This window comes from Pogoniulus pusillus, chromosome 6 (genome assembly GCF_015220805.1).
Source record: "Pogoniulus pusillus isolate bPogPus1 chromosome 6, bPogPus1.pri, whole genome shotgun sequence".
In the NCBI taxonomy this organism is placed as follows: domain Eukaryota; kingdom Metazoa; phylum Chordata; class Aves; order Piciformes; family Lybiidae; genus Pogoniulus; species Pogoniulus pusillus.
Window position 1 is genome coordinate 10,055,708 of NC_087269.1, and position 12,909 is coordinate 10,068,616.

General features: G+C 44.5%; 1 protein-coding gene and 1 long non-coding RNA gene across 4 annotated transcripts in view; both read right to left on the minus strand.

The window, feature by feature from the left end:
- The window catches only part of SHOC2 (SHOC2 leucine rich repeat scaffold protein), a 68,322-nt gene extending 68,196 nt beyond the window's left edge, over positions 1-126 (minus strand). Inside the window, exon 1 of one of the 2 annotated variants that reach the window (XM_064144403.1) lies at positions 45-126. The gene's annotated coding sequence lies outside the window, so the exon portion shown is untranslated. The remainder of the gene's footprint in view (positions 1-44) is intronic. The other variant, XM_064144404.1, reaches the window with a different exon arrangement.
- A 9,421-nt stretch (positions 127-9,547) lies between these two features.
- LOC135176451 (uncharacterized) lies at positions 9,548-12,786 on the minus strand. 2 transcript variants are annotated; one of them, XR_010302657.1, is made up of 3 exons: positions 12,184-12,786; positions 11,744-11,854; positions 9,548-9,888 (listed from the first exon to the last, which is right to left on the minus strand). It is a non-coding gene; the product is annotated as an uncharacterized LOC135176451 (long non-coding RNA). The 2 variants fall into 2 exon arrangements; XR_010302656.1 differs by having other exon boundaries at positions 12,172-12,786.
- Positions 12,787-12,909: the final 123 nt, after the last annotated feature.

Sequence of the window (12,909 nt, forward strand, 5' to 3'; positions counted from 1 at the left end):
CCACGACTCGGCCCGCCGCGGCCCCGAACCCCGCGGCTCCGTACCGTGCAGCTCCGCCATCCTCCCGAGGCGCGCTCGGCCCCCCCTCCCCTGCCGGCCACCGTCTCTGCGCACCGAGCCGTCACGGGACTCCCCGCCCACAGACCTCCCGCGGCACCACGGAGGCGGGCCCGCCGCGCGCCGCCCCACCGACCGCTTCCAGGTTACGGCGCCGCCGCCATCTTGGCGGCGGGCGGAAGTGGCCTGGTTGCCCTTGGCGACGGCGAGGCGGCGGGGAAGGGAGGGGAGAGGAGAGGAGGTCTGTGGGCTCCGGGCGGGCCGTGCACGCTGCGTGCCGGGCGCCCGGCGTGTCCGCCGGCTGCCTGGGTGGAGCGGTGGCCAGGCGCACTTAGGGAAGGCTTCCCGCTCTCTCTGCCATTTTTCTCGGGGTCCGAAAGCCGCCACGCAGCACTCACCGAGCTGCCTCACGCCGGAGTTCTCCTGCTGGCACATCCCGGTGAAACCTTTCATCGTGTCATCGCTGCCACACTGGGGAGAAACCTATGTCAGGTTTCTCTGAGTGAAGAGGACAGGGACCACAGCTCTTGTCGATTGCTGACTGAAACTCATTAAAGTATTACAGAAACAGAAATTGGTTTCCTGGCAGTCATAGAATCATAAAACCATAGAATCAACCAGGTTGGAAGAGACCTCCCAGATCATCCAGTCCAACCTAGCACCCAGCCCTAGCCAGTCAACTAGACCATGGCACCAAGTGCCTCATCCAGTCTTCTCTTGAGCACCCCCGGGGAAGGCGACTCCACCACCTCACTGGGCAGTCCATTTGCTTTCCAGGGCAGACAGGATCAGAAACTAAAGAATGAGTTTGTATGCAGTAGCTCTTCCCAGTGCTGCACATGCATTGCACCGCTATACCACTCATGCTGCAGGTCACCTTTGTAGCTACAGAAACACTGATAAAGAGGTGGACTAAGGAACTATGACATTCCTATGTTTCCTTTCTCTACAAAATCAGGACTATCTCCAGTTGGCATCTACTATAACCTGGCACTAATGAGCTGACTGTTCTTTCCATAGCAGACATCACTAGCTAAGTGTGACTGAGCTGCCCTTGTGAGGAATACATGGGAGCTGCAAGAGATGGCAGTAACGGCTCAGAAGGTAGCAAACATACCTCGACACAGGCAAGTGCACTCGAGAGTGACAGAGCATCTGTGATCAGTCGACATTTGATTTTGGATGAGAATCAAAAGCAAGGTCTTTGACAACCTGTTATAACAGACCTTGTGCTATTTTGCTGAGAAAGGTTTAGCCTTTTTATGCTAAATTCTCAGGTTGTTGCAAACAGTTCCCTTTTCAAGCCTAGATAGATTCTGTACCAAAGTAGTAGCTCAACATTCTAATTTCTGAAACACATTAAAGCTAGTGGGAGTCTACTAATTGCTCTTGGTGCCTGCTGGTCTGGACTGGTCCCACTGGCTGACATTCGAAAGGAACAGTAGCCACCTCAGCAGAATCAAAACCATGGGCAAAACTGGAAGCCACTTTCTACATCAGATAGTCACAACTATGTATCTGCAATTTCCATCAGTTAGTTTACAACTTTTGGCAACCATCACAACTAGTTTTAAAGAAATGAGTTTCTGCACAGCCAGTTGCCTGGGTTCTGAGTTTCCTTTGTGTGGTTCTTTGACAAACCAAACAGTTCAATGTGGTTACATGCTTTTTTTTACTAATAAGTTCTGGACAGTGTTAAAAGCAGAATTGACTTTTCAGCATAATGGGTCACAGGGCAGAAATAAGGTGCAATTTCCCATTCACAATATTTCTTACAATGACTGGATGTTTATTTGTTGTTATTACTCAGTGAGATGGTGCATGGACAAGGCATGGATATAATACATGCTTTGCCCTGGAAAGCTTGGAGTCTGAAAGAAGTTTGTGTGTGTAGCTTATTTAACACAGAGAGATTTATACAGAATCACAGAAACATTCCGGTTCAAACAGACCCTCAGGATCACCAAGTCCAACCAATATCCCTACTCTACAAGGTGCACCCTAACCTATATCCCCAAGCATCACATCCAAATGACTTTTAAACACACCCAGGGTCGGTGACTCCACCACCTCCCTGGGCAGCCCATTCCAATGCTTGACCACTCTTGCTGTGAAAAAAAAAAAAAATCCTAGTATCTAGTCTAAACCTACCCAGTCACAGCTTGAGGCCATTCCCTCTTGTTCTGTCACTACCTCTGAGAAGAGACCACCACCAACCTCTCCACGATGTCCTTTCAGGTAGCTGTAGATAGCAACAAGGTCTCCCCTCAGCCTTCTCTTTTTCAAATTAAACAGCCCCAGCTCCCTCGGTTGCTCTTCATAAGATGTCTACATCTAACTGCATTTTTTGCACTAAAGACTATGTTGTGTATTCACCATGCATGGGGAAGATCTGGATATTTTGTTGACCATCTACTGTACCTTTACATTTCTCAGGCTCTTTGTGTGCAAAGTGCACTGCCCAGTTGCCTAAGCACTGAAGAAGTATTTAGAAAGGATATCCTTTAAGTTTACTCTGTCCCTGATAGAGATTTTATTTCTGTTTCTATTTGCTTCACTTTCAATAATATGACTTCAAATATTTTTAAAAACCACAAGCTTAATAATAATATTTTTTAAAAGTTTGTTGTTCTTTTTGTGATGAAACATAAAACTGAAAAGCTGATATGAAGCAGAGCAGGACTATTGTCACTAGACAAGGAATCAGCCAAGAAATGGACACTGATAACCTCACCCTTCTGCTGCAATTCCTTAAATATGTCTTATGAGATTAGACCAATACCACAGTAATACTTACTCCAACGATGAAAACTAACAGGCATTTTTATGAAGGCAGAATTCACATATGCAAGGTTTGTTTTCAATCTGCACAAATGGAGTAGGTAAATTTTACACCCTCCTACCGGATGCTGGAGAGCTTAGCTCCAACCTACTCCCAGCCACTGTTTGTCTCCAAATCTTCATCAACAAAGACCTAGCCCAGTGCAGAAGGCAAATATGAGAGTCACAGTCATTAGAAATATTACAGTCTCTCAGGATCAAGAAACTACACTGACAGGACTGTATTCTGAACAGCATGGTGCTGCAACTGAGTTCCTTAAGACAGTAAGTCAGAGACTCCTCAGTCTCTGTTGTCCCAGAAAACTCAGCAAACATTACTGCCCTTAACACCAAAATGAACAGGAGGGAAAATATAATTAATGAGCACTTCATAACCTGCATGTGTACAAGTTCTGAATTAAGGTTTCACCAGCAATTTCACTTGAACATTGCCTAACTTTTAAACGCTTGGCTTTGCAAACATCATAATGTTACTTTAACACCTGTAGCATTTCCTGTGTTCCTGAAAAGGACAATTGTTAGTGCAGGATTACAATGCGTCACAGCAACAACTTGGGCCATCAGCTGTGCCAGTACCTTTGTAAGTCTAGTACAGACCACTGCCACTTTTACTCAAAGAGAAACATAGCACCAGTGAGTGGTTATCCTCCATCTAGACCAGCGGTGGAGGGAGATGAGTGTTGGAATTTTGATTATTCGGTGGATCCATAAGACCATTCCTAAGGCTATTTAGTATTTACACAGTTGTTTCAAGCATGTTTCTACAAAGCATTGTGATTTATTAGGAGCTAGCTCTTACACAATGAACTAAAGCAATTAATTAGTTAAGCTTGCTTAAGCTGACCACAAGATCAATCTAGCAACTTCAGAATCAACTTCGATTGAATTCAGATACCTCTGATATAATAGCCCAAAATGCCTTTTAATTCAGTGGCTGCCAGACTAATGAATTGACTCTTTCACTCTTGGTCTTTTCACTACCTCCTCCCAACAGTAAAATTTTTGTCATCTAACTATAAGAAAGCCTGCTCTCCTCTCCCAGGCAAGCAGCTGCTGTCACCTTATCCAAGGACACTCAGTTCTAGTCACTTCTGTGCTGTGGGCTGGGCAGACAGCACAAGAGACAAATTCTTTACCAGCTGAGCCACCGTGATGACCAGCCTCCCATGAAGCTCTGTTCTGCTTTCAGCTCTGAAAGTCAGATGTCCCAGCAAGCAAAGCCATTTGTGTCTCTTTCCATCCATGTAATCCTCTGCTCTCCCCTAGTATTCCATTCTCTTTCATTCTGCCTGTGCATGACCTCCACTTTCAGACTTCAATCACTTTTTCCTTCCCCAGACTATTTCTCCTTTCTTAACCTCCAGTTTTGGTTCCTCATGCCAGGTCCTAGTTCACTCTTGTCTGACTCTTCATCTCACTGTGCATCCCCCTGAATTTCCTGTCTCTTTCAGCTTGTCTCCTTGTACCAGCAAACTGAATTCTTCTGTGTCTTCCATCCCTTCCTTGCCGACAGTTCCTTGCCAGCCAGTCTCTACAAAAAACTCGTTTAATTCCTAGATTGACTTTGTTTGTGAATCTCAGTCTCCCTTTAGTACATTGCAAACCTCCAAATCCTAGTCCTAGGTTTTAGCTTTCTTTCATCTACACCTTAATCTACCCAGACCTCCCTGCCTTATCCTATTCCTTTCCCTCTCTTGAATCGTAGGCTTACCAGAGGTTTGGCTTCAGTCTCTTTGCCAAAGTTTGCAATGGGTTTAGTTGTTCTGGAGAAGAGAAAGACACTTTGAAGGCTGATGGCACAACATTTGCCATTTCATTTTGTGAACTGATCACAAAATTAGTGTATGCCTTTGTCGTTGTTTTTCTGTCTTACCCTTGAATGTCACCTTGGCTCCACCGCTTTTATCATGAGTATACAAAACCTGGAAAGGCTGGAACAGTTGGCACAACTCAGAAGCTGAAGAGGAGAAAGGAAGGGCAAAGAAACCATGCCTAGATGATGTACATAGATATTCAGAGCCCTTGTCAATGTCTAGAGGCTAACACTCCAATGAAGTGGCTGACAAGATTATTCACATTGAAGAGACTGCCCCACCAGAATGAAAGCATCTGCTTGGTGCAAGCTGCTGTTGCAATACAAAGAAAGATGCAAAGAAGGGAAACCTCAGAATGTGGTTCTTGTTGAAGGATTCCTGTACAGTAAGATGTTGCTTCTCTTACTGTCTGTTCCTTTTAAGTGTTCAGAGTTAAGTCTGCTTAATTGAGTGACAAGAAATTATTTTTGCTTTTTCTTCCAGTCAGTTCTACAAAGCAACTGTATGATATTAAGGATAGAGTTTGATTAAGATACTGATGTTCTCAAAACCAAGCAGCATGATTAAAGGTTGTAAAACTATCATGTAAAAAAGCAGCTTTGGTCCTGCCAGTGTCAACTTTTCAACTCATTAGCCACCTCATTAGCCTCAGTCCATCAGGCTGTTAGCCATTTTTTAAACAGAATTCCTAGGTCTTACAGGAGCTCTTCTAGGACATATCAACATTGAAACAACATATCCAGAATGCCATCCACAAAATTATTTTATCTTATTTACTTGTATGCACATAAACTTTTTCAAGTATGGACTGTGCCCCTCACTGCCTCAGGGCCAGCAGTTCCTCAGTTTATTTAGTGCAAGGGAAAACTGCAAATCCAGCAGGCTATCAAGAAACCTCATCTTCAATTATACAAACAGAAAGTCAACCAGTTCAAACAGTTTATCTTTCAAAGTCAACACTGCAAACAACAGAAACAAGCAAGAGCTTTTTCTTTCACAACAGACAATAAACTCTATTTTTTTAGTGCAGATATTCTAGACAGGAGAGTACCAGCCACCAGAAACTCTTACTTTTCTCTGGAGTGAAAGACAAGGCAAATTAAAGGCTTCAGTTGCCTCTACTTTGAAAGTGGGGAGAGGCTGGAATGAAAAACTTGGTTAAACTGAAACAGATGGCGATTACTTCAGCTCCAGTCAGGCCATCCCTAAAGAAACCAACCTTTCTTGTCTTCATTTCATTCTTCTGGTACTTACAAATCTATTTCTGACATCACAGAGTAACTCAAAAGCACAAAGCATGATCCAACAGGACATTCTGTGCTCTTGTGGACAAGCTTCCCTCAGCATGAGTTTGCAGCAGCTGTATTTGAGTAGATAGTGTGCCTATAAAGGACTAATCATGTCTGGGACTAGGGTATTTCCCATAAGTAAGGTGCAAGAGGGGTAAGTATTCACAAAAGCTACTTTAAATCTACAGAGGTTAAGCTTCCTCTCTAGTCAGTAAGATAAGGCTGTGCTTAGAGACTCTGAATTATATTGTGAAGAAATCACTTTTTCCATTGACCTCATGCAGACCCTGGGGAGTTGAGATTTCCAAGGGAAAAGCCACTTCCTCCCCGGGAAAGTGCATTCAAGCCTAAATGGCTGTAGGTTCACCAGCTTTTTGCATGCCACACATTGCTGTTGGACTCCAGTGATGCCTGAGCACTGTAGATCTGCATGCCTGCAGGTGGTACAAGATATCTCCTACTATTGTACCTGTCTCACCTGGCTCTCATGTCAGCCTTCTAAAATTGGCTGGCACCAGTAATCTGGTATGGCGTGGCTTAGATTTCATTTACACTGCATGTTGCTTCATGCCTTCAAAGGTCCAGGAGGATTAGCACCAGGCTGACTGGTATGGCATGGTATGTAGGAACAGGAGTGCAGCCCAAGTTTTTCTCTGTTGAACTTCATACAAGGGCATATCCTGCCTCTATTCTGTATAAAAGAGGGAGCAGGATTCCACTTCCTTGTTGTCCTCTCTGATCTTTCTGTCCTTAACAGCCACAATAGGGCAGTGTAGCCTGTCCTTCAAAGAGAAAGCCTGAAGACAAGCAGTTCTGTGCTGTTATCATTTTTAGCTGACACAGGTGTGAAGCTGAAGGAAGGAGGCTCTTGCAGTAGCCAAGACAGGGGAAAGGTCTCTGAGAGTGGTGATCCTAGGAAGGCAGAATAATTTTATTACAAGTTTTTTAAAGAGTACTGTAAACAACTTGACTATGTCCAAAAAATGTCTAGGAGTGGCAGCACAACCATGCTGAGCTGTGTAAAAAAGTCAGCTGCCCCATGCCCAGGCAAGTATCACTGCCAGCAGGTTAACCAAGGCCACAGGCAGAAGCAGTTTTACTCAGGATTACATCTTGTCACTGCTGCAAGCTCTGCTGTCTGAAACGTGGAAGAAGATGAAGATCAGCTGAATAGGAAAGTCCTCAGGAAAACAATCAACCAACCCTCATTTACATTCTCACAAAGAAGGAAAAATAGTTAAAGTAATTTGGGAAGGGAAAAATTATTTGGAATTAAATATTTGCCTGTTGGTCTTAATAGCTACAGCTCTCCTAGTTATTTTTTCTCCTTCTTCCAGACTGTCATCAGGAATTGCATGTTCTTCTGTAGCAAGGGATGGATTTCCTGAATGGTGACAAATAGCAGTAGAGCCAGAAGTTAATTCCACAGTTAAATCATTACATAAATTGCTCTTTCCTGCAGGAAAGAGATGGATGAAAAAAAATGTATCAGAAAATAGTACTAGAATGAGAAATCTTACAGTTCAGTTATGGGAAAGAACAACCCAAACAATGATGCTGACTCAAAGAGCCAGGAGTTATAAGGAGTACACCTGTAAAGGAAGATCTAATTTGAGGATTTCTGGAAAAAAACAACCCTTGAAAATGAGACCATTTGGGTGATGATCTTCCAAAAAGCCATCATGAAACTCCTTCTGCCCAGAATCATGAAAACTACAGCAGAGTGTGAACGACCCTAGTATTTGTTATTATTGTGGTAGTGCACAGGAGCCTTGATCTTGTGTGCAGGGTGCTGTACAAAAAGAGTCTTCTGACCCAGACACTGAAAGCTAAATGTTAAGACCAGAAAAGTGACACACATTTGTCACAGACACAGGGAGCTTGAGGAAAGAAAAGCAGTCAGCATGCTGCCAAGTTTTTTTAATAGGCCATACAGACAAGGACAGCAAGAGAGAGAGCTCTGAAAGATGATTTTTTTCAACACACTGAATACAAGGTTGGCTGAAAGGCTTGGAGCTCAAGTAGAGATGTTTGAAATGGTAACAAGTAGGCAGTAGAACTGGTCATCACAAGCTGATCTGAGGAAAGAGCTGACATCCTAGTAATACTCTGAAAGAGATGAGCAGGGGTGGACTAGGGACAGATGCGTTTGACACACAAGAACACAGAGAGTGGACAGCAAAGAAATAAGCAACAAAGAGCAATGGGCTAAGAACAGTCATGCATTGTGAGGACAAGGGCTTGGTTATTCAAGAGTTTTCTTTTCCCCTCTTGTTTCTCAGAGGAGGAGCAGTGTTTCAAGGGAAAATAACACAATCATTGGACTGTATAAAAAGATTTATGGTCTGACTTTAACATGTGCTAAAATATTGATTCCCTTTCTAACATATGCTTTGGTTATTGACGTTATTTCTTCTATACAGAAGACTGACTTCTGCATACAAAAGCTGCGACTTCATAGTCGGATCCAGCAATGCTGGGCAAATACAAAGTGACGTAAGTGAAGCACAAGTCCCAGATATTTTCCACTCAATTAAATAAAGATAGCAAGAGAGACACTGAGCAGTGTGTGGTGGTGAGAAGCTGGAATAATTAAACAGTAATATAACAGACGGTGCACTTACGGGCAATTACTGCATGCCTCTACTGGCACTTTAGGGCACAAGGCCAAAGACTTAAGCGATTCAAACCACACAAGTAGAGCAGTAGCCTCCTAGAAATGTCAGTTTAGAGCATCTGGCTTGGGAGTCAAGAATGGAACTTACATATGGCAATAAGAGAGGCAGTCAGGTTCTCTGCATTTACTGGACGTTATTACTAGAGATGGGGCAGCAGGAGCAGCCCATCGAAAAGCTGCTTCTGTATCCCTTAGAGAATGTATTTCCAGGCACTTTCACATATGCAGGAGTGAAAGACAAACTCTCACAATGAATAAGGATGTCTCCTTCTTGCTTTGTGCATACAGCTTGAGGATACCACTGCATCAAACAAGATTTAAAATAAGCATAGGCAGAAAGCTCAACTAAAAGAAATCAGTCATCTGTTAGCTCCCATCCAAAATCAAAGACTGGGTTAAACACCAAGCTATCAAGCTTCAGGCTCTGAAGGCATTTGTGATTCCCTCAGGCTTTGTGTTCCCCACCTTAACCCAAGCAGTAAACCCAAACCACTGTCCTCTTCCTCCTGTCTCTAAAGACAGCTCTGTATCCCATGGTACCACTCAGCAGCTTAAAGGGACAATTGCATGAAGATGTATTTTGGAATGCAGTGGTATACATTATTCAGCACACATCACAGTCACACTGCTACACTACATTTCTGACCTCATCAGTACAGAGAAGTGAAATAAGCTCCATTTTTTTTGGAAATATGAAGAGCGACTTACCTTGAAAACAAACACAGATGAGGTGTTGTTAAAAGCTTCTTAAACTGTCAACAAAGTATTTATTAAACTCAGAACAGAAAATCACCTTCAAGATGGGTAATTCTCATGAAAGAGGCTTTATTTCTAAACATCCCATGCCTAGAGCTACATGATTATACACGACTCTGAACCAGACTTTTGTTTTTAAAGTAAGAACTTGATTCCAGACTTTCTTGTCATATGAAAAAAAATGGTAAACATGAAGTTGAAAGGCTCAAAAAGCAAAATGAAATAAAAAGAAGTGTTTAAAATGTATAAAGGAAAAAAACAAGCCTCATAAACAAATGAGACTGGCAACATTGCTTCACCTAAATGCTTTTTTCTTCTTAGTAGGAGATGTTTCTCAAGACTTAAAATAAGTGTTGTTTTGTATCTGCAGGGCTTTCAGCAAGTTGCTGCCACGTTATGAAACGTTTTGGGTTCCAGCAGCGCACATCTCTGCTGTCTGCTGCTCTCAGAGTATCTGGGAAGAGGAGGAGGAAAACAAGCTTATCATTTATAAAATTATTGCTGGTTTTGTGGTCGTGAGGCTTTCTGTGGCATACCAGAATAACTTGTTTGTGACATCAGTAAAATAAGGATATGCAGCCTAGAGCACGTTGTCCTCTCCATGGATACCACTTCCATGCTTTGACAAATAACATCAAGTTCTAACCAAAGGTCAGGTCTCAGGACTTCAGGAAGCTGCATGCTGTGGGGGCAGTTTGAGACCTGGGCATCATTATGCTGTGTGCAAAGATAGCTTTTTTTTTCTGACTTCTCCAGACACACGGAGTGGCACCAAGACAATGCACTGACAGTCTCACTGCAAGTGCATGGTGCTTTTCTGAGTCTGAAGGAGTTTGGCCAGAGATTTCAGTTTTCTAGCTACTCCTGACAATTGGAAAGGCCCATGAGAGAAATGAGTACACTTTCAACCACATATCAACCCCAGTGACAGAAAATGGCAAAAGATAGAGTACAACTATGCTTTCTTTAGCTGAAGAAAGTATTAGATCCTTCATCTGTTATTGGAAAAGTTCACATCTTATTTTTCCTCTTCCAGCAAGATAAGGAGAGTAAGGTACTCCATGCCATGCTTTCCTGTCAACTATGGCTAATATCACTATGACAAATAAATAACAAGCCCTATCCAAAGCTAGATTCATTCCTGGTTTTAAGGCCCTTTGAAAAGTATATTAAGCTGCAGACTATGCCCATGCCTCTCTCCCCTCTCTCATCCAGTCCTTCCAGTCCTGAAGGTGGTGGCTTTTTTTTTCCTCCCAATCAAAAGAGATGTCTTAAAAGCAGACTTAACCAGAGACTGTTGAAAACAATCTCCACAATCATGCCTGTCCCAATGCTATCAGCTTTCTACACAGGCTGCCAAGCTGGCATTGGACTAACTAAGAAAATGGATTTAGCACACAATGCCAGATTCCACTTCTCAGTCACTAAAATGCTCAAGTAACAGAGTTGACCATTGTTTCTTATCACCAAGCAAACAAACCCTGCTGGCAGGAAAGCTGCATTTGGAATGCGATTCCCTACATGACTGAGATGGACTCTGGTTGCCATAAATGCCAACACTCACATAATGCTGGACTGCAGGTGGTCATCAGCACTGTGAAGAACACTGCCAAAAAAACTAGCTTACAAATGGATTTCAATGTCCTGTTTTCAGGTCATCTTCTATTACTCTTCAGGCCATATTCATTACCACAGGAGTGGTTGGTTTCACAGTGCAAGTTCTTCAGTCGAAATTGGCTGTCTTTTACATTCATTTCTGGCCATAGCTAAAATGCTATATTAGGTTGTTAATTGTTGATTTTTTTTAAAACAAACAGACAAAGCTCCACAACTACAAAATTACTGATCTGCAACTTTCAGGTACAGTTTAAAATGCCCTGGTCTACAAACATCCAGAGTCTTCCCAAATCAAACCCCCCATTCTGATGAGTACAAAATCCTGACTGCCACACAGACCAGCACACCAGACAAGTGTCTTCCCCACTGCAGTGAGAACACCACTATGCACTTCAGTGGGTAGAGAAAGGATGATCCAGGCAAGTCTGTCTACTTCTTAGACTTACCAGTGTTAATCTTCTGACCTACAGGTGGAATATGAGTCACAACAACATGGACCCTCTTCTTTGCTGCCCTGGACCACACCAGAAGTGGTATCTTTGGCCCACTCCACATAAAGTAGGAAGCTGGAGACCTGCTGGCCTTATATGACTGTTGGTTCCCTACTCTAGGTTACCTCAGAGGAAATAGAAATTAGTTCTGGAACAATGTGCTCAGAAGCTTTAGTTAACTATCAGAGAGGTGCCACTTACTGGAAGTTAAAAATTTTACCAGAGGTCTCCCAGCAAACTTAGGCTTTGGATGGCAGAGCTGACAGGTCCACAGCAACAGTGCCTGAGCTAGCAGGGTGAAGTACGTGGCTGCTGTGTCAAGGCAGAACAGAAGAGAATGGTTAGCAAATATTGTGTACTCCCTCATTTTATTCATCCACAGCTAGTCCCAATGTGGTAGTATGAAGCAAGCTCTCCATCTCAGAACAATTTTGTCACCGCCTGCAGAGGCTAGGTTAGCAGGATTACGAGCCTAAACTTCCATCCCCAAGCAAAGGCAAGGCAATGTGTGTAGGACAGACAGGCAAGCTCATTAAGAAAACCTAAAATTACAACACACCCCGGGACCGGGGCGGTGCTGGGGCACTGCGCGGCGACAGGGACGCTCAGGTGGGTCTGCCTTCACTGACCTCAGGTCATACCTCTGCCGTTTCTGAGGAAAGCTACCAGGAGCGGCAAACGATCCTCCACAACGCAAACCTGCCGGAGAAGGGCAATCTCAAGTGCACCGGCTGATCAAGTTTGGCAACACTGAAGCCGTCAGCGCTTAGAAAAACACCGGCTTTTACGCTGTTTACCTGTTAAACAACACATCACTAATCCCCAGGTGCTGCCCAAAAAGCAAAACCTGAACGCATACCCCCTGGGCCAAGCCCATCTATCGGACGGTGCCTGCTAAGGGGGAGGGTTTCAAACAAGCACAAAAGAAACGAAGAGACGCCCCTATGCCCGAGCCTGGCGGCACAGGGGAACGCAGGCCCGACGGGGCATGGGGGCGAAGAGTGAACCCGCAGTCAGCGCGGATGGGCAGGCAGCGGCACGTCGCGGAGCCAGGCTGGCCTGCACAGGTTAACGCCGCTGCCCCACCGGAAAGCCCTGGTGCTGCGGGACGCCGGGACCAGCCGCGAGGGCCCGGCCTGCCTCGGCGTGCTTCGCCCAGAGTGAACTGGGTCGCTGGCTCACACCGAGCTCCCAGTCCTGGGGTAGCTGGGCTCCGCGCCCTATTGCCCACGCAGAACACTGTCCCGCCCGCTTCCGCGACAGCTAGCGGCGAGCTACCAGCCCAGTCGCGCTGCCACGGCACGCACAAGAACTACAACTCCCGGCGAGCTCTGCGCCGGACTGGGGCGAACCAGACCGCCTAATGC